A 20,835-nucleotide genomic window follows, 5' to 3' on the forward strand; every position below is an offset into this window, starting at 1 on the left:
AGCAGCACCTGCTCCCCAAGGCCCCACACTAGCTTTCTGCTTGCTTTGGTGCACAGTGTGTGGGGCTGGTGGCAATAACAGCAACCCTGAGCCCCCAGCATGGGGCAGCTCAGTGTGTGTGTGGTGCTCCTGGCTTCCAATTGCCCTGGGCTGCCCCACCTGGGCTCCACCACTGGCCCCAGCTGAGGTCCCACCCACCTTGCCCATGAGCTGAGCTCCATTTAAGCTGCAGCCTGGGCCCCTCACCTGTTTGGAGACCTGCTGTAGGTGTGCCTGCTCTCTGATGGAACCCAGACCTGCATGGCCCTGTCTTTTTGCCACCCTGGGCTCCAGACCTGGCTGGTCACCTTGCCTTGGCTGCTGATGCCCGAGGGCTGCCAGCCCTCATTGCAGTGCTTCTGGGTGTACAGGTTGGTGAGAGCCCTGCTGGTGCTGTGGTCACTATAAGCCCCTGGTTCCTGACCCTGTTCTGTCTGAGGTGTGTTTCACTGAGAAACTATTGTTAGTCCAACTGATAGCTTGAATACTCTTGTACATGCTACTAAAAGATGGTGGAGAAAAAAGCATTTGGTCTTTTTGGGAAATTTTGGTCAGCTCTCATGAAATCTTTGTTGCAAAAGCCTACTTGTAATTTGGCATCTTTTTGTGTAGTCCAATTAAACTTTTATGATAAAAGCCCTCTTTCTGTGGTGCCACAAATAACTTGATAGCAGCTGTGATCCCTTGGGCGATATAAGTCTCCTTCTGGTTCCTGTGTCCCCTTGGCTTCACTGCTGATGGGGAGAAAAACACTTTGGTGAGAGACAAGGCAAGGAGCCTGGGGTTGGGCTTTGGGGGTACAGTGCTGGTTTGCATATACACAACACCCAGGTGGCTTTCTGTGCTGGTACAATTCTTACTGCTCCAGTTCAATGGAGTTCTTGAAACCTGTCTTCTAGGTGTAAGAAACTGAGGTCTGCAGACCTCCAGGGCTTGACACAACCAAACACCTCTATTTGGAGGGGACACTGCTCCTTGCTGTGGTGCTCAGCCTGCTCCTGGTTGTGAGGGTTTTGCCTGGGGCTGCAAATAGCCCTGGCAGCTGCTTTTCTTGCAAGGATTTCATTAGGACCTGTTTTCCCAATAGCTTTAAAATAAAGGGGGATAAAATGCCTCTGCCCAGCACTCTGGGCTGTGCTGTGCTGGCACCTGTGCCCCCTAGGTGTTGCTGCAGAGCAGCCGCTGAGCTGCCCAGGCAATGCCATGCTGCTCGTGGCGTGCTTCCTGTGGCTGGGACAGGCACGCGTGGTTTTCTCGCTCTTGTTTTTCATCTGCTGCTTTTTAGGTCCAGAAGTAGGACAGAACACAGCTTTTCCTGACTCTGCCGGTGGGTGTTTCCAGCAGGCTGACAGCTAGGATAATTTTTCTATTACCTGTGTCTTGATGCAAATTGGAGCTGCAAGCCCAGAAGGGGCGAGGCTCCCTGGCGAGGGAGCAGCCTTTAAAGAAGACTTCTGATAGCAGGGCTGGGTTGGTGACTAGCTCATCCATGCTCTCACTCATCTCCGGGCCCTGGAGCAGGGAAGAAGACTGGAAAAACTGCGACATGAGCACTGAGAGCTGCGGGGGATCTTCTGAACTTCAAGACTCAGAAAATGCCTGGGAAAAAATATGCCTGTGTGCATGGAGGTGAAAATCTTTTCCCTCCTGAGCATCCAGCATCACTGGTGTTTTATTTGGCGCTTTCTTTATGTAATGCACTTGGCACAGTGCTCTCTTGCTTCCCCATGGAGCTGGTGCTCACACGAGGATGTGGCCAATGGTGTTCTGCTCCTGAAAAGTGTGAGTATGGAGCTGGGATAAATCTGTGCCCAGTGTTAGTGGTCCTGTGGGGTTGGGTGTCTCTGCACAGAAATGGAGAAAATGCCACAGAAATGGGCATTGTAAAGTGCTGCAAATCCCCAAATGTTAGGCTTTGGCAGTCCATCATCCAGTGTTCAGGGAAATGAGCTGACTTCTGGGACTATAGATAGAACTCTTACAGAACTGTTAATAATTAACTATGCTATATTATTTACAGCATTTTTTACTCGCCACACTTCAGAAATACTTGGCTGGAAGTAAAAGTACTCTTGGTGTGACTAAAGTTGTACTGGAGCTGGTGTGGGTGCACTTGCTGCAGCCCACCGAGTTTCCTGGTGGCACTTGACCTCTTTGAGCTGTGAAGTCATTTGGGAAAGTAGTTGTCAGGTTTCAGAGCTGTGCAGTGAACTCTGGCGCTTGGACTGCTCTTCAGAGGGCTGCTTCTGCTGACTCACATGTGATGAGGCCAATGCACTGGCTGGGCAATTGCACTGGAGCAAGAACTATTTTAAAACTGGGTGAACTTGGTGGTGTAGCTGGCCATCTCAGTGCTTTCTGACTGTTGCTTCTACTGCTGGCTCTTCCCAGGAGACCGAATACTTAAATGAGTATTTAATTATGGATGTTCCTACAAGGTCACGATGCAGAACTCCGCAGCCTCCAGGCGAAGGCAGGAGGCCCCAGCCTTTCAGCAACACCTCTGGGAGACGCGAGCAGCCAGCAGCTCGCAGCCAGCTCCCCAGGGCTGGTGGGAGGATGCTGCCACTGCTGTTTCCAAGGGCTCTGAATATACATCATGGAGCCCACCAGCCATGTTCAGGATTTATACGGGTTCAGCAGCTCTTTCCAGAGTTCAGGGAGCAGAAATGATGCGTTCAAAGCCTTTTAAAGTGGTTCTCAGGTGAGGATTATGGCTGCTTTTCTCTGCCCTGCCAAGGGAATGCTGGATGCGGCTGCTTGTCAGGATGCTGAGCTGTTTAAGGTAAAAGCCATTTCCAGCCCTGTGCTGTGACTGCGGAGGTAATTGTGGAGGAAGAGTTTGTCAGGCAGGAGAGGCTTTGGCTGCCTGAACTGGAGAGCTTGTCTAGCATCGGCTGCAGGAGTGTGGATCTGCCCCCTCCCCGGCACAGACCCTTCCTCTCCTTTGGAGGGGGGGACCAGCAGGCAGAAATCATGCAAAACCCCTCAGTGTGTGGGGAAGCGTGGTGTCCGCCTGCCTGGCGCGTGCTCACCACTGAGCTGCTGCAGGAAGCTTTTGTCATATAGACTGATGAAAGTAATTGCTGATATAGCTCATATAATGTCACCGCTCATCTTGTAGCTTGTAACTTACCTGGCTCCCCGTGCCTCCTGCCTGTGACGGTCCTCCTCCGCCTCGCTGCGAGCGCTGTGTCCTCTGCTCTGCGTGCTGTGGCTCAGCTCTGCCACGTCTCGTGCCAGGATTTTTCTTCTTACTGCTTTTAACCCAAATGAGGAGGGTTGAAAGGAAAAAGTGGGGCCTTGGCAATTTGACGGAGCTGCAGGTGGCTCCCCGGTGTGACGTTAGACACTTGTGTTTTCCCTGTGCCTGGCCAAAGCAAGGCAGGGGATGGGGGGGGACGTGAGCCAGACACCCAGTGGTCCCCCCTGCCAGGGGACATCCCTGTGGGGTTCTGGGTTTGGTTCTGGGTTTCCTTCTCCCAGCTCCTCCAGTTGGGTGCTGTCCTGATTGCTGGTGCAGTTTGGATAGAGATAACTGGTTTTAGGTTCCTTATCTCAGTGAGTAAAGAACAAGAACCTGTTAATGGAAAGGAGAGACACTTTTGTCATAACGGGCTGCTTCTGCACCTCTGGGTTGTACAAAAAGCCCCCCACGGAGGACCTGAAGGCCACTAGAGCACCTTTACTTTCCAGGTTGGGGGCCTGTATTTGGAAATACTTTCTTTGGCCGCATTTTTAGGCATACAAAACTCTTGTCCTTACAGCTTGCTACGTAATGTAATTCCAGCTGTCTTCAAAGAGATTTTAGCTGTAATGGAAATGAGGAAATAAATTGCCAATTTTATGCATTTTGTTTTTTATTACTGCCAAAGACTAGATGGAATAACTTGTATCATGACATTACCCATATGCTGTGTGGTCACTGCTGACCTCAAGTCTATATAGATAATAGGTGTTATAAAATTCCAAAAGTACTTTACAGCCTTAATATTATATTCCTCTAACAGGAATATTTCAAACTTCACAGTAATAAGTGTTTGGTTTTAAGTATTACTTTCTTTAATGGCAAATGTTTTTATAACTAAGGTCCGGGATAAAGCTACACTGTTGAGAAAGTGGTACATGAATTTCCACAGAAGACCTTTAGGGTATTCTTTCTCTTTTAAAAAAAAAGTCATTCCAGGGAGCTGAAATCTTATTTTAGACAGCAAGTAGAGGAGTGACCCTGCAGCAGATGGCATAAGAACACGCTGCCTGCTGCTGAAGATTTACAGCGCATCCAAAACCCAGCAACAGAAAATGTTTGTAGCTGTCTCTGATTTAAGCTTGATGTGTTGTCTCTGAACTTTTCTAGACTTCAACGCTTTGTTTCACAGCATTTGAAACAAATAGCTGTAATAATCTCTCATGAAGGAGACAGTAGAACCGCCACAAGGCATTTAGGTGGGCTGGAGAAATGGTCATTAACGCTAAAGGTCCTTGGTGTTAAGCGAGGCCTTCAATCTGTATTTCTTGAACCCAGGGAGTGACCTGACAGACCTATCATTGGGTTTCTGCTTTGTCGGGGCAGGAGGAAGGAGGCTGTGTCTTTCCTTGCCCCCTTTTTCCTCCCCCCAGCATGCTATCAAATGCAGTGCAAGGCAGAGGTGGTGGTCAGCATGCTGAATGAGGGGATTTAAGTAAGGTCGGTGGTCACTGGCCCTGGCCTGCGAGTGTCCAGCCCTGCTTGAGCTTGGTCGGTGCCAAATGCCACAAGCTGCCCTGGTGCTTCCCCCTTGGTGTCTGGAGTAAGGAGGGAATGGTTGAGGCGAAGAACAGACAGTCTGATGTGAGATGGTTTGATTGTGAGCTGGATGCAGACATAAGAGTGGTCTAGCAAAGTAGACCCACAACCGAGAAGATTGCTTTATTTTTAGATACTACAAAGTTTTGAAGGCAGCGAGGGGCCATGCACCCTGCCGGCAGTCCAGGAGCACATTCACCCTCCCTGAGCAATGATACCGCGTTTCCTCGTATTAGCTTACCTTTGATGTGTTCTTCGCTAAAATGCTCTTGGTTTTTTAGTGAGAAATAGGTTCAGACAGGCTGCAGTGCAGAGGTGCAGTGGCACCATGTGAGCAAGCTCCACCCCAGCCGAGGGAGCACTGTGGCTGGCGGCTGGGCACGTGCCCAGCTGCGCTGTGCAGCTGGCACCTGAGACCTTCCAGCTGCATCAATTTTTTCAGATATTCTGAAAGTTTTACCCAGAGTTCTTTTCCATTAATAAAAATGGAGGGGAATACGTGGCAGGAGGTTAAATGTTTCAAATCACGACCAAAGTGGTGTGAAAAATTCCCTGTGTTGCTCAAAGGTAACACCATTTCTGCAGAGAGTCACTGCAGCCACTAACCTATTTGAGCTCAGATATTTGCAATCATATTTTTTAATTAAAAAAACTAAGTTGAGAGGATTACATGACTTAGGGAAAAAAAAGCACTAGAGCTAGAGTATTAAGTCATTATTATTAAAAAAAAATGAAGTATCGGTTAGAACTGCGAAGTCTGGTGGGGAAGAAGAAAGGGTGATGGTGTATATAATGTATTTTTTGAAGGAAAAAAAAAAGCATCCTTGGTATCATCACTCCAGCCTAATCATTTTCAAGTGCATATATTTTTGATTTAGCTGTTTACATATCTTTTTTTTTTGGCGGATTTAGCCATGTGCCATGAAAACACACCGGGCACTGCCCTCCTGCTCCCAGCTGCACCACTCAAAGCAGCGGCCGGCTCCAGTGCTGGGGCCCGGGGCGGATCGCTCCCTCCTCTGCCTGCACCCATGGGGTGAGGTTCCTGCTGCCTTCGCTGTGCTGGTGGGAGGGGGGCTTTTAAAACAACCCCCCTAAGGACACGGCTGCGCTCCAAATGCAGAGCCTCTCTGGTCTCCCGGTGATGGTCTCTGCAGAGCCTGGCGGCCGCTCCTCTCCTGGTGAGCACCCACAGCCGGCCTCCTCCTGCAGACCTGCACCAGTGTCTCCTGCTCCTGCCCAGCTGCTTGCTGGTGCTCCTCGAGGAGTTGTGGGGGGGTTCCTGTTAAAACATGGTCAGGTTGAGTGACCCCAAAGCATGAGAAATGGAAGAAAAACCACCACCTGATCAGTGGTGCACCTGGAACCTTATAGCACTGAATTTTTGAGGAGTACGACAAGAATTTGACTAAGAGCACTCGACAAAGAGTCCGGTTTGAAGCCCTGCCGCAGCGCTTGTCTGCTCTGGAGAGTGGCACTGGGGGTCAGTGGTGCCGCAGGAGGGTTTTGTGCTCCTGTTAGCAGATCACAGGGACTTGGAAAAAGCTGCTGGGACTACACTAGGGACTGTTCTATAATTTGTCAGCCGGTGGCTGGTGGTGGCTAAAGCTGTCCTGCCCAAGCTCACCAGAGGCCCGGCTGGCCACGAAGATGCACTGAGAACCCGCCTGCTGCTGCTCCGGGAGAGTGTCCTGTGGTCAACGAATGTACAGCTGCAACTTGTCTTTTAAAATTTTTTCTTCCTGTTGCTCCCCGTTTTAAGGAGGAAGACTACATTTTCCATTTTGCAATGTAGATATTTTATTGACTCAAGAGCCAGTGCTGGGAATAGCCAACATCTGTGTGTGTCCATCATACACCTTGGTGTATTCCCACATGAGATTCCCACAGGAGAAATTTTGCAATGTGGAAAAATGGAGTATAAAATAGACTGGGAGCTCAGCAGAATTGAGCCTAAACAAGCTGCTCTACAGGTAGGTGGCTAAAACATTAAGTTCAGTCAAGCTTATCACGTTAGCCCTTACTGTTGTCTGGGTTAGTACACTGTTATGTCCCCATGTATGTGTTTCTTAAGATGTGTACATACGTATACTGTGAGTTAGTTTCAAGATAAATTAGCATAAACTGAAAAACTGCGGCTTCAGGCAAATAGAGAGCTAGGGAAATATTTAGAATAACTAAACAGTGCAAATAGCACAAATACGATGAGAATTAACAAACTTTCTGCATACCAAAGCAAACATCTTACTAATGAGGCATAAGCACCAAATCCAGTCTGCATGTACTTACGTGCATGTGTCCATGAAGGTTCACAGGGTGCTTATTAGGAGACATTTATTCTCAGAAAGAGCAGTCAGGTGTTGGGACGGGTTGCCCAGGGAGGTGGTGGGGTCACCGTCCCTGGGGGTGCTCAAGGAAAGGCTGGACGTGGTGTTTAGGGACGTGGTTTAGTGGGTGACATTGGTGGTAGGGGGATGGTTGGACCGGATGATCTTGGAGGGCTTTTCTAACCTGAATGATTCTATGTTCATACAGGTTCATGGGGCCATGACAGCCTTGGGTCAGAACCCCCTGCTGTTTCAACCACGCTTCCCTGGTGTAGCTCCGCGTGGGGCCTGGGCCCTGGGCTGGCGCGTACCCGGGGCAGGGGATGCCAGGGATGGGCACGGGGCAGCTCCACACGGGGGCCTGGGGTGAGGAACGTGCCCGCAGGGCTGGGCCGAGGCAGCAGGTACCAGCCTTGCAGTGCCCTGCCCGCTCAGCCAGGGGCAGCTCGCTGCAGGCCAGGCCGGCGCTGGGATCGGCGGCAGCGCCTTGCTGCAGTGCTTACGGTCCTCGCTGGTACGCACCGTACCTGGCTTCCCTCCTGAAGCTTCCCGTGCCCCTCTCCTGCCTCTCTCTGAGCACAGAACAGTTCGTCCCCAGGGCTGCCTCTTGCACTGCCTGCGTGCGTTTAGGGCACTTTCTCCAGCAAACTCTTCTCCAGCTGCTTCCTGCACCATCCGCGGGTTCTCCTCATCCGATTGAAATGAGGGCACTGAGGAGCTAAATGCTACTTGTCTCTACCCCCGTAGAGAGTAAAATTGCCTTTTTCATGTTTGCTGCTTCTCTCTTCTTGTTGTCTTTGAGAGCCCTTGTTAAGCCACGATGTCTTAATGTTGGGAAAGAAATTGGCCCAGGAAATGGAAGGTCTTCACAGCAGAGGCCAGGGCCCCCATGTGCAAGGACAGACAGGTACCTGTGGTTTCAGGCTTTGACAACAGAGCCTCAGGGTGATTAATTCTGTGGGGAATATTAACAAAGTCTTTTACAAAATATTTATAGAGAAGAACAGGGTTTTAAAATCATATTCTTTACAGATGGAAAAGGTTTCAGAGAAGAATACAGGGTGAAGAGTAATGGCTTTAAACTAAGACAGGAGATTTAAGGAATACATGTAAGGAAGAAATCCTTCCCTCTGCGGGCGGTGAGGCCCTGGCGCAGGCTGCCCCGAGGAGCTGTGGCTGCCCCATCCCTGGCAGTGCCCAAGGCCAGGCTGGATGGGGCTGGGGGCAGCCGGGGCTGGGGGCAGGGGGCCCTGCCCATGGCAGGGGGCTGGAGCCGGGTGGGCTGTGAGGTCCCTTCCAACCCAAACCATCCTGTGGTTCTCTGGTCTCAGGCTGTTGAAGAAGACAACCTAACTGAGATGGGCTGGCTGCCTGACCTTCGTGCTGGCGTTGAAGTCCACTCCTGTTTCCCCAAAGCTGAACACAGACTGCCATGGCAGAGATGACTGCTGGCAGTCAGAGGATGAATTGTTCCCTTGATTATCTGTATCTTTATTTTTCAAACAACAGTCAGTTATTTGGCCTCTTCCCAGAGCAGGACAATTGCAGTAACTAACCACATGGAGCACTCAGAATCAGAAGATATGTTCCAGGTTTGTGTGACAAACAGTGAGGCACTGTTATTTGTGTCACAGATTCAAGGCAACAAATTTGCATTTTCCTGTTCTTCGTAAATACAGTAGAAAAATAGGAAAAAAAAAATGGAGAGGGGAAAAGAAACCAAGCAGGGTGTGGAAGCAGACTGAGGCACACATCACCTGCAGCACTGCAGACAGTGATGCTGTGGGAAATGCCTCTCCTCCCCAGTTTGATGAAGACCCAACTAATGCCACATTAGGTTTTGAGGTTTCAGGCTCTAACAGGATATGCAACTGTGATGCTAAAACTAATCCTCTCCAGCTGTCCTTCTGCTGGTGTCACTACCTGCTAACAACCATGAGAGCTTGCACAGAGCAGGGCAGCTTAGTGCTTTTTTCCTCTACCAATTAAATTAACATCTTTGACATCTCAGCTTTTGGCAGTGGTTTTTGGTCTCATGATTTTTGTTTACTGCATGCCATTGCGATACAGCTCAGCCGCTGCTTTTGCGATCAAACTTTCAGCTCACTGTTAAATTTGACCTTTTTTGGAGTAGGCAGTGTCTGTGGGTGAGCTCCCAGCCTTGGCAGTGCAGGCTCTGGCAGCTCATCCCACTGGTGGCTCTGTGGGCAGGTGGGGGGCTCAGGCCCTGCATTTCTATGGGGCAGGAACTGTGAGACCAACTGGGGTTGCTTTGGGGGCTTTGGAAGCTCGGGGAGCTGCTGGGAGGGTCTGGGCTCCTTCCGAGAGCCTGCACAGTGGACAACCTGGCTTATCTTGGGCTGTCCCAAAGTCCTCCCTCAAAACCCATGTCTAGTCACAGCCCTGCTGTCTCAGTAATCCTTGGGGATGCTTCTTAATTTCTGTTTGATTTTGGTTTTAGGCTGGAGCCCTGCCACAGCTGCTGGAATTACATATTTGGAAAGTGCAGCAGAAAAATTGACTTTGAATGTTTGAGAGGGAAGCAGATGTATCTCCTTCATTAAGGAAAGAGATGATTCAAAGGTGGGTAATACATTTAAATAACAATTGAAAGGAAGCACTGCCAAAACAGCGGGAGACCTTTGGGTAAAATTATACGTGGAAAAATGTTTCCTGCCTGAAAGTGCAGATCTGCGTGAGTGGTCAGGGCTGGGTGCTGCAGGGAACCCAAGGGCACCAGACAGCTTAACCCCCAGAAATAACTTCTGCATATACATTTTTCAGTTCTATATTGTTCCATTGAAGTTAATGATAATCGAGAATTTCTTTTTTCTGCTTAATGTACATTGGCCTCTCCACTCATTAAACCCAAAATCACACCACATCATTTAAAATTGTATCCAGAAATGATTTCCTCTCTCTGCTAAAGCCTCTGCTGAATGTCCACTATGTAGATCTGAAATTCAATTACCTCTCCCTGGCAGCTGGGGAGATGAGGGCTGGAGAGAGAGGAAGCATTTTGTTCAAATTTATTGTGGAACTAAATCAATCTCCATATGAAAAGACTTATATCTTAGTTGATGTAGGCTGTTTTCAGCCCAGTATCAATAAATTGTAGGTCAATAAATGGAAAGCACCGAGCTGCTTTTTGGCCAAGCTCTGCCTTCTCTGAACCCCCTCCATTTCTGGTTTTCAGCACCATTGTTGCATAGGTTCAATTTTTTTTCTTGGCCTGAAATATCTCACCTACCAGTGCTGACCGAGCAGTTCCATTTCTGGTATCTGTGTTTGCTTTAAGGGATGGACTCGGGAATTTGAGGCTGTGCTTGTGGACGATGGAGTGAGCATGGGGAAGGTGAGAAGTGGCTGTGCGTGGTCGCTGCTGCTGGGGATGTGTGCGCTTCTCCCCGCACTGGCACTGAACTTCGAGCCCTTGCCATGGGGACCACCCCAGCCCAAGAATGAACAGTTTACCAGGCTTTCTGCCCCCAGCCACGGTGGTGGCAAGGCAGTGGAAGGCCTTTCTTGTGCCCCCAGCCCCAGGGGTACATGACCGAGGGGTTTGGGAGTGCCTCGGCCTGTGAGGGGCCTGCTCCTGCACTCCCCTACACGCACAGACGATCAAAGACACATTCAGGCAAGCAGTGCCATGCTGACATCTGTTTCTCTGTAATAATCCTGTGCTATGTAATAATAAACCCGCTGCACTCCAAATCCACCAGGAAGAAAGCCGCTTATTAATGCAGACAAGTGCACAGTCGTTGCCTTGTTCCTCTCTGCAGAACTTTAAGTGTTTTGAAGCCTGTCTCATCAGCTGTTGAGGAGCAGACAGATTTGCATCCCTCGGCTTTCTGGCAGCGAGGCAGGGCAGCTCCTCCGCTGAGCACAGCCCGCAGGAGAACCTAGTGGGGGATGTAAGGCTTTAACCTGGGCCAACCGCTCGGTTAGCTTGAACTAGTGGGATGCTTTAGTGTATCAATAGTGAGTTTTTGGAGTGCGTCTCCTACTTGGTATGTGTGAAATAATGCACACAAGTCTGCTCAACCTAGTGAATAATTTATCATGGGCAGTTCAAGTGTGGGGCCAGGGCCTCCCACTCCCTACGCCCCCGCACCGGGACATGGAACAGCTCAGATGGGGCTCTCCTTTAAGGCCTTTCAGGTATTTTTAAGGTGCTGGTTGTCACCAAAGGTGCCAGGGAATGGCTGGGCTCGGGGCCAGCTCCGGCTGCCTGCCCAGCATGGAGGTGTTGGTGCACGTGGGAGATGCTGAAGTTTAATGGCTCGGGTTGTTAAATGCTGCCCTGGGAAGGGGGAAGAGCGGCCATCCCAGAGTTCTCTGTATTTTTTTCTCCTTAAGGCTTCAGAAACACGTTTGCCTGTAAAACTGCTCTGAGTTATGAAATCTGAACTCTCTATCAGACCAGAAGTCTGGGGCTCCTTTAACAAAACAAACCCCAAAAACAAATGACAAAGCACCTGGAGAGGGTTTTGTTCTTTCTGAGGGTTTTGATCGGGAGTGCTGGAGCAGGGGCCCCTCATGCATGGCAGGACCCCGTGGAGCGAGCAGCGTGCTGAGTGCTTGTCACTGCTTCGCCGACCATGCGGTGGGAAGCTGCAGGAGAAAGGTGGGGGGGTGAGGTGGGGATGTGGTACTGGGGTCCTGCTGTGCCCACCTGGCTGGCAGGGGGTACCCATCCTGCTCCCACTCAAGGCAGATGCAGGGGGAGGCAGTGCTGGAGGCGGCTGACAGCTGGAGGATGCTGTAAGAGCTGTCCTGGGTGACAGCAGAGCCCTCTGGTAAGATAAAAACGCTGTGTGGCAGGAGCTGAGAGATCACAAGTGCAGCACAAATTCCACTTCTGCATGCAGGGCTTTCTTAAAATCGAGGCTTAAAGGCAGAAACACGGATCTGCAGTTCCCTTTGCAGGTCTCCCTGGGTTTATCCCATTTAACCTTAAATTAGACTGAAGAATTGTGCCTTCTGCCCTCCTGGGGCATCATCCAGGAGCAGTCCTGGGCTGCTGCTGGCAGGAGGCGGCTCCCTGCAGAGGGACCTGTCCCCAGCCTGGTGCTGGTGGTCCTGCGGCACTGCCTGCTCCATCTGAGTTTGCTTCAGGTGGGCACTGCCATGCTGGTACCTGAGCACCCAGACCTCTTCGCCCAGCTCGCCAAGGCATCCAAAAAGCACATTGTGGGTCGATTTCCAGGAATTAATGAACTTTTCCATGGTTTAACCAAATAGCTATGATGCATGTGCTAAAATCTGAGGTCCTTATTTTTGGTGTAAGTGGTAAGGAAAGGAAGCAATAGTGCTGGAAAATTACTTTTAGGGTATTGCTAAAATTTCCCCTTTTTATGAAAACCTGTGAATGTGTCAAAGGGCAAAGATGGAGCAACCCCAGTGTCTGCACTCAGTCAATGAAGAATGGAACAGTCTGGAAATTACTGTCTGCATTACATTTCAGACAATTGCTAAATAAATTAAAGAGTTTAGAGAATAATGTAAATTATGTGGGGGGAAATAAATATCCCTTGCATGCACACTAAGCCTGTGCTAGAAAGCTGTAGCAGCACTAAGTGGATTTGTAGTGACTTTCTTCTAATGAAGTGAATTAGAGAAAAGCTGTTGAAGTCATTGGTGTTACTTTGATAAATCTGGTGTCCCTGAGAGCTTCGGGCAGGGTGATATATTGCGTGTCTGTCAGACGGCTGGCCTGTCTCACCCCGAATCGCAGGCTGCTGAAGGTCCCGTTGGCCAAGGTTGGTGCTGGTGTGCTGGGAAGGTGCATCAAAGCTCCTCCAGAAAGTGAAGCGTTCCTGTTTAGAGGAAACCTTGGATTTTTGATGTAATCATTTTTAATGCATTTGTACATTAAAATGCATGCCCTATCCTCTGAGGCAGTTGTGCAGTCAGTGTCACCCGCTGCCCTCTGGCGTTCCTGTAAGTGCGGTAGGTGTGACTTTTCCTTTGCAACTCTCTTTTTCCAGAGAATACTCCTTCATCCTCAAGGATGGAAAAAAATGCTTAAAAATAGTGGCCAAAGAAATAGCTAAAGGAAGTGGTTTAAAGTAGCATTTTTGTTGTTATAGATGGGTCTGGAAAAAGCTCTTCAGCCAGATGCTAAATCTCCAATTTAACTTGATGGGGTGAGGCCGCACAGGACTGGATTCAGGCACTAGCTCTGATACGGGCCCTTGGGTTACCTCACTGGAGAGAGAATTTCTCAAGTCCCACGGATCATGCCAGTAAGCCTAATTTTCCCTTTCCTTTTCCTTTATTTTTTTCTCACATGGACTTGATATCCTTCATTTTTCTTAGCAAGTTGTAAATTATGGAGACTTCTGTCTCATTTTGGCCAGATGCATCTGGCCAGGGTAGAGAGCCCTTCATGGGGTGGCTCCCCTGTGGGCATCCCAAATAGCCATCTCTGCTGGGAGCATCTTTCACGTGTTCAGGAGGATACCAGTGGTCTGTTTGCTGTGGGAAATGCTTACTGAAATCTAACAGACCTTGCTAGCTGTACATGGTTTCAAACATTCTGTCCTGCTAATAACAAAATGCAGGCAAGTTAAAAATGTAAAAACGGCCTGCACATATGGCTGTGCTAGTACAAAAAGACAAGCAGCTTGTAACATATGACACGGATGCTGTTTTATTTTATTGTAGAGAAGTGAAACTTTTTCTAAATAGAAAGGGGGATGAATCATTCTTGTTGGATTCATCATAGTCATTTATGTTCCAAATACCTTCCCCACTGTGGCTGCCTCAGGTTACATCAGGAATGTAAAGGTTTTAAATGCCATTTTGTTGTCAGCTACTTGTTTTATTTTAAAAATAGCCCTAGATGTCCTTACTATTCTGTGTAGGTGAATGGAAAACTGCAAATTCTGTGGCTGATTATGCAGATTGCTGTGACCTGATGAAAGTTGATTGTCTCGCTGCAGCAGCAGTATGGAGCAGGAAGGTTTGGAGTATTGCAATGCACGAGGAAGGATCCTGGGTGCACGTTACTGAGCAAGCATGACAGGAGCAGGTCTGGCAGTTGAATCTCTGATTCGTTTCTCTTAAATCGGTGATTTTTTTTGACTAACCTTGGCGAATTTCCATTCCTTATTTTGCCTGTGCTGGTGATCATGCGCCTTGGGACCATGATTTCTGTGGGCTCTGTGCACAGTGCTGAGGGCTGCGGGTACCCACAAGGACTCTGCCCACTCCCTGTGGTGCTTCTCGAATGGCCGCTGCGTGACAGCATTTCCTTGCTGTTAGGTGTAGGACAATAGCAAACCTTTCAAACAGAGGCTGGTCACTATTCCAGCATGCCTGGAAGTGACGTGACATCTCTGTGGCCTGAGAGCTGAGTGACAAGGGCAGATCTGCGTGTGGGCTTGTGTCGCCGGCAGGGACTGACCTGGGCACGTTTGCAGATGGCAAAGCAAAGCCTACGTGGCCCACCTTGGCAGGGCTTGGGGAAGCTCTGAGGTGGGATAAAGGGTACCGAGGAGCAGCAGCAGCAGGTATAGGAAACACCACCTGGGGTTGCTGGGGAGGAAGGCACACCCCAGGCAGCTCAACATCGATGTCCCTGGTGGGCCGTGAAAGAAGGGAAGAGCAACTGACAAATTAAATGGGATGGAAAATCTGATTAACGCGTATCTTTTCATGAAATAACTTCTTCCTGGTTTCAGAAGCACAGCAGATTACAGACAGCTGTTGCAGTAAATTGTCTCAAATGACTAAATGCAGAACCACGGGGAGGGCTGGTGCAGGGCGTGCGGGGGCTGCGGGATGGGCTGGTGCGGCATGGGGGCATGGGGGTGCGTGGGGAGCTGTGGCACAAATGGGAAAGGCTGGAGAGGATCCGTGATGCTTTAAGCCAGTGTGACCTGGCCTCTAACGGCGTTTGTCCTGCAGTGGTGTGCTGGGCTCAGAGAGCAGCTGGCAGCCAGGCAGTGGGCACTGCTGCTCGGGCACGGAGCGCAGCGCGGGGCTGCGGGCTGACACCTTTCCCTCTTAGAGCCACGCACTCAGGTGGGCTCTCTCTGGACAGTCTTGCTCCACCAGGTATTCGCTGCCATTTATTACTGTCTTTTTGATATGTGTCCTGCAATTCAGATGTGTATATAATGGGGATGATATACAGTTGTACTTCAGACTGAATGCGAGCCATCTGTCAAAAACAAAAGCTAAATTCTGTGTAATAAAAGCCACAAAATGATTGATATTTCACATTAAAGGGAGAGCTGAAAAAAGCAATTTTGTTTATGGGCAAACCTGTGTCTGGCACATTTTTCATGTCATATAAAGATGGAAATCTCACCTTATGGCTATAGATTGCAGCTATATTTCAGTCTTTATAATTGTGGACAGATATGCATGTGCTTCCACATAAAGAGAGAGAATTCTCCTTGTATCATTGATAATGAGTCCATCTGAACACACCTTTTGCTGCTTCCCGAAGGTGCAGTATTTCCCATTTGCTGCCCTGAGAAGAATGTGCTTCTCCAGATAGACCAGTAATTTGATTGGTTTGTGGAACTTCTTGCTACTGTCAGCTTACTTCTAATCAGTTCTGGGTATCTACAGATCCAGGGGACGGAGGCGAAGAAGGGAGCAGCTGGGCTGGGGAAGGGACAGGGGCAGCAGGTCATACATCCCCACCTTATGTCAGAGCGTACATGTGAAGTACTAAAGAGACAGCTCTGAGTACCTCTGAGTTGTGCAAAAGCTTTAATTATTGACTAGAGTGTTTTGTAAACATTTTTTACGTGAAGCCACAAAGCCACCCTGGAACTGTCTGAGGGACATCATCTCTGGAAGATGTGCCCATGTGTCCAGGGAGCCTCGGGCTGACTTCTGCATTGAACGGACAGCAGTCCTGGCAGGTCCCTGCTGCTTGTCGCAGCACCCTCTGCATGTTTCTGCACCTCCTCATAAAGGGTGGCCGTGCTCTGACCCCACAGCTCCTCCTTGGGTGGCTCTGGCCTGGTGATAGGGCTGGAGTAAGGTTTCCTTACTTGCAGTGCAGGGCCAACGCATTCATCAGGCAGAAGGGGAGGTGGATGCACTTCTCCTGCCCCTGAGCAACCGGTGCAGCCCTGGTAGGTTTGGATAGCATGTCACTGCCTGGTTGCCACACGCAGCTGCTCCATGGGGCATCCCACAGCCAGCACATCTGCTCTCCTGGCAGCCTGGCTGGGGTCAGAGCATGCTGAAGTCAGCCACGCTTGCGGCAGGGTTGGCCTAGGTGGGGCCTCCAGAGCTCCCTTCCCACCTGCGCTACAATATACCTTCGGTTTAAGCATGTTGCTTTCTCCTCCCTATCACCATCAGATAAAAACTCTAATGGCCACCCTTGTAAAAGTCAGCCAGCAAATACTGTCATAGAAGGAGTCATGTAAAATAAAATATTAAATATTTTTTCCCAAAAAGAAGAAAAAAGGGAAATAATAAAGGCCAGAGATTGTAAGAATCGATACAAGTTTCAGAAAGCTATATTAGAAATATATTAGAGCTGTTTTGTATCCATGAGCAGCAAGGTGAAGATTTTAAGCATGAGGGTTCTTATAAATATGTTTAGCAGTTTGAAGGCTTTTTTTGATCTCTTTATAAGTGTAAACAGTGTGATTGGAAGTTCAGAAACCCAGTTTGTTCTGGAAAAGATGATTCAATCTTCAGCAGGGAACCAGCCAGGAGACTGATCAGGAATGTGATGGTATGTGAATCTGTACAGTGGTTGCATTGGCATCATGGTGCAAGTTAGATGTTGCTAGAATACTTCAAGTGTTTTCTAAAAATCTTCTGTGCAGACCAAGATGGGCAAAACGTTCCTTTTGATGGCCAGTCCCGCTGACTGTGCAGAAGAAAAATACTTTATTTTTTCCTCCTTGGTTTCAAGGGACATGCCTTCCATGTTCTGATATTAACCCATCCCCAAATCCTTTTATTTTCTTTGCCCAGTTGTTTCAAACTTACTTCTTGTTAATGCTTTCCAAGAAACTTAAGTCACCTCTCTCTTACAACAACATTATGAAACCAAACCACAACTGTCCTGCACAGCAGCAGTATGCAAGCAGCACTGCGCTTCAACAGTTGAACTCTGGATTTGTATGTGAGCAGCTTAGCAATGGGAATATATATCATAAGTAGGATTTTCATGTCTTCAGTGATATTAAACAAAAGACTGTTTCCAGGTGACCCTTACCTACTTCATAAGCAAGTCTCACTTTCTCTCACCTCTCTCCCTGTTCCCACAGAAGCGCTGTGTTAGCAAGGCACTGCGGCAGGAGGAGCGCTTTGTGATGAGGTGCAAGGTTTGATCTCTTCAGATTCACAAAGAGCTTGGTGAGAGAAAGTCCCTCTTCCCAGCACAAAATGCTAACCTTACAGGAGGAAACAAGCCCTGCTGTGCCGTGGGTGGTGTGTGGCATGCACGTGCTTGAGTTGGGCTCGCTGGTGGGACGCAGCTGGGGCCCCAGGTCCTGCTGTGCACGTGGGGTCATGGCCACTGGGGCTGGGGGCACAGAGCATGGGACGTGGAAATTCCCATGGACCCCTCTACTGGGTCCATTGGGTTTGGAATCCAGCCCCTCTATTTGTTTTCAAATGTAAGTTTTTTTTTTCCATGCTGACACCTCTCCTGGAACTCACCAAGCTGAAAATCCATTTTTATTTCTTTTGCTATTGAAGTTTAAAGAGGGAAATCCTGACCTTGTTCCAGCACATCCCGTTACCTAACTGTACATGCTTTGGCAGCCAGGGTGCTGCGCTTAGTGACCAGGCCAGCAGTAGGAAATATTCCACCTCTCTTCAGGATTACAGCCTCCCAGACCAGGAAGAAATGATACTTTAACTGGGTAAGAATGAGAGAAAAATGAGATGAACATGCCTGGAATTTATATTTAATTGAAATCCAACTGAAATTATTTCCCCATTTGTCTAGATGTGCTCTGGTCATTTTTTCAGCCATTGGGTGTTTTCTCAGTGGTGACTCTAACACAAAGCACGTTGAAGCTCAGCAGTGCTGCTCTGGCTGAATGGTTCTGCCACCAAAGAATGAAGATGTCTTTGGACTTTGTGACATTAAGCAAAAACAAAGGACATGTTTTGGGGTTTGAAGTTTTGATATGTGAAGTTTTTCACTCAAACCATATGCTTTGAGGTTTAGTTCTTTGGACATCTGTACAAAAAGCTGCATCATTTCTGGAACTCAGTTTTCAAAGTGGTTGCCTTAGTTTTGATGGAAAAAAAACAACCAAACAAAAATCCCCAAAGCTACAAGTTTTATTGTAAAGGACTCTGTGGCAGATCCTACTGGGACCAGCTGATGTCTGTGGGGTGCTACACAGGGCCACTTTAATATCAAGAAGCCAGTGAAAGCACCTGCACTCTTCTGAAATTTTATTTAATCTCGAGGATGTTTCACACCATGTCTGTGTGCTCTCCCCACGCGCTGTGATGCTCTGAGCGGCGGGGGCAGCCCAAGGCGATGCCACCAGCAGTGGGGCGAGAGGTGGCTGCTGGGGCACATCCTGCCGGGCACAGCCATGCTCACAGCCTCGTTCAGGCTGCCGGCCGCTTGTGTATGCAAGAGGCAATGTGACCTGCACAGTGCATGTCTCCCACCCAGGCTTCTGCTCCCGATGCGGTGCAGGGACTGATTTGACTAGCTTGATCACAGAGCGAGTTCCCAGGGGAGGATAAAACCTGTCAGAGCAGTCAGGAGACTGACTTACAAAGCAAACAATTGCAGTTTTAAATCTGAAGTCAAGAGATTGATCGACAAGGAGGACAGTTTCCAAATGCTGACCCTGTGAGCTCCCGGCGGGGTTGTGGGCTGCCCCAGGGCTGGGCACTTGGTGGCGATGGCAGCCAGTGACAGCCCTGCCTTATGCAGGATGTGCCACCGCTGTGCCCGGCCACCAGGCAGCCCCTGCGGCATCTGCTGTGCTTCTAGGAAATGATGGCTTTCAGGAAAATGGAGTTTTCTGCTCCCTGGAGGCATTAAGCATGCAAATACAAAGCTGCCTCTGGGGTCTTGTAGACTGTGTTTCTGCCTGCTGTTGTTTCCCCTGTTTCTTGCTCTCAGCAGGGGAAATATGTGCACTCAGGCAGAAGCAGGGCCCTGCAAAGTCACCATGCTCCTGTTTAAGCTTGTTACCCAGCCACACGTGGAAGCAGTTGCTGCTTGAAGCCTGGGGATGAATTTGTGCATGCAGCGGGGCCATGCTGAAACCTTTTGGGAGCACCATTGCCCACTGCTGCTGCTCTCCTCGTGCTGGGCTGGGGACATGAACCCCTGTCACTGCTGGTGCCACCGGTATCCCTGTGGCACTGGCGCTGGTGAGCTGCAGTGCCATGGGCAAGGTGGATGCTCCTGCAGACAAAACCACTTTCTGATCATTGCACACAAGTGTGCTAAGAAGAATGGGGAGCTGCTCGTGCTTCCCTGTTAAAGATATGGCCATGATTTGGGGTGGAAAAGAACACTGAACTTCCCTGTACCTTCAGGAAAGATGTGCCTCCTTCCCCTTCAAGTGATGTAATCACCAGCATATGGGTTTTATTAAAGTAATTCCAGTTTTGAGCTGAAGAACAGCAACTTGAATAGTTTTCACTCAACTAAGAATGGAAAACAGACACAATGGGGAGAGATACTGCCAGCAAAAGTGTTTAATGTTAATGCTTTATTTCAGTAATAACTTCTCATTGTTAGTGAAATAGTGTGAAATAAGTCAAGATGAGATGATATTTTTTGTAGCTTGAAAATGGATGACCACAGGCAATGGATTGCACGGAGCTGTGCAGTGCAGCACGATGCTAAACGCTGCCGTGCCAAAGTTGTGTGCAATTAAGTACTTATCAAACGCTACCACGGAAGAAAAATGAACTCTGTGTGCTGCTAATAACTGCTCGAGGGGAGTGAGAGAGCTCAGCTCTGGGAGCTGATGGGGCCAGAGGGGGCAATCTGGCTGTGCTGGCAGCAGGCAGTGCCCCCACATGCAGCCCCCTCCTTCTGTGCCGCACAGCCGCTAGCCCAAACGTGCACGGAGAGCCGAGGGCACCTGCTAAGCTGATTGCCAGCCTTCTGCATGTACCTTTATTCAGACAGAGCGAGGAGCAGTCTGAGAACAGGAGACGGATTTGCTCTCTGCACGTCCTCTCCATCCATAAGCTTTTGCTGCCCAGCCTCCCAGAAGAGTGAGTGCAGAGCCCTGGCTGCGAGGGCCTCGGGCTGTGGAGAGGAGGTGGGCACAGACATTTCGGCGAGGGAGAGGTGCCGTTCTGTCCGTGGGCTGCAGCGTGTTTTCCTGGCTCGTGCCAGACGCGGCTGAGGCGGGACCATATTGTCTGTCGCGCCTGTGGCAGCTTTCTGTCGCACGTGGGAAGCTCTGCCAACCACTTCTATTTTCGTTGCCCAGGCAAACCAGTCTCTGCATTCACAGGACAGTTTCCATGACAAAGGAGGCAGCTCTGTAGCACTGCAAATATTTGTTTTATGGCCATGTGCTCGCTGAGGGCCGTGGGCCTTCCCCTCTGATCAGCACCGGGTGCCAGCGGGGCGTGGGGCCGCCATGTCGGAGCCTCGGCCTAGTGGCGTGGCTGTCTGCTTCGTAACAGCCAGCGCCGCTTCTAATCAAAACAGAGTCTGGAGCGTAAATATTTTACTCACAGAAAATTGTC

At 49.4% G+C, this 20,835-nt stretch overlaps 1 long non-coding RNA gene across 4 annotated transcripts; it reads left to right on the forward strand.

Moving 5' to 3' along the window:
* The first annotated feature begins 301 nt into the window (after positions 1 to 301).
* LOC106047777 (uncharacterized) lies at positions 302 to 19,944 on the forward strand. 4 transcript variants are annotated; one of them, XR_010832099.1, is made up of 6 exons: positions 3,550 to 6,798; positions 7,955 to 8,744; positions 9,614 to 9,735; positions 17,409 to 17,496; positions 17,842 to 18,008; positions 18,095 to 19,944. It is a non-coding gene; the product is annotated as an uncharacterized lncRNA (long non-coding RNA). The 4 variants fall into 4 exon arrangements; XR_010832100.1 differs by having other exon boundaries at positions 8,662 to 8,744; XR_001213935.3 differs by lacking the exons at positions 3,550 to 6,798; positions 7,955 to 8,744 and adding an exon at positions 302 to 410.
* Positions 19,945 to 20,835: the final 891 nt, after the last annotated feature.

The sequence above is a fragment of the Anser cygnoides genome, chromosome 5, assembly GCF_040182565.1.
Source record: "Anser cygnoides isolate HZ-2024a breed goose chromosome 5, Taihu_goose_T2T_genome, whole genome shotgun sequence".
NCBI lineage: Eukaryota > Metazoa > Chordata > Aves > Anseriformes > Anatidae > Anser > Anser cygnoides.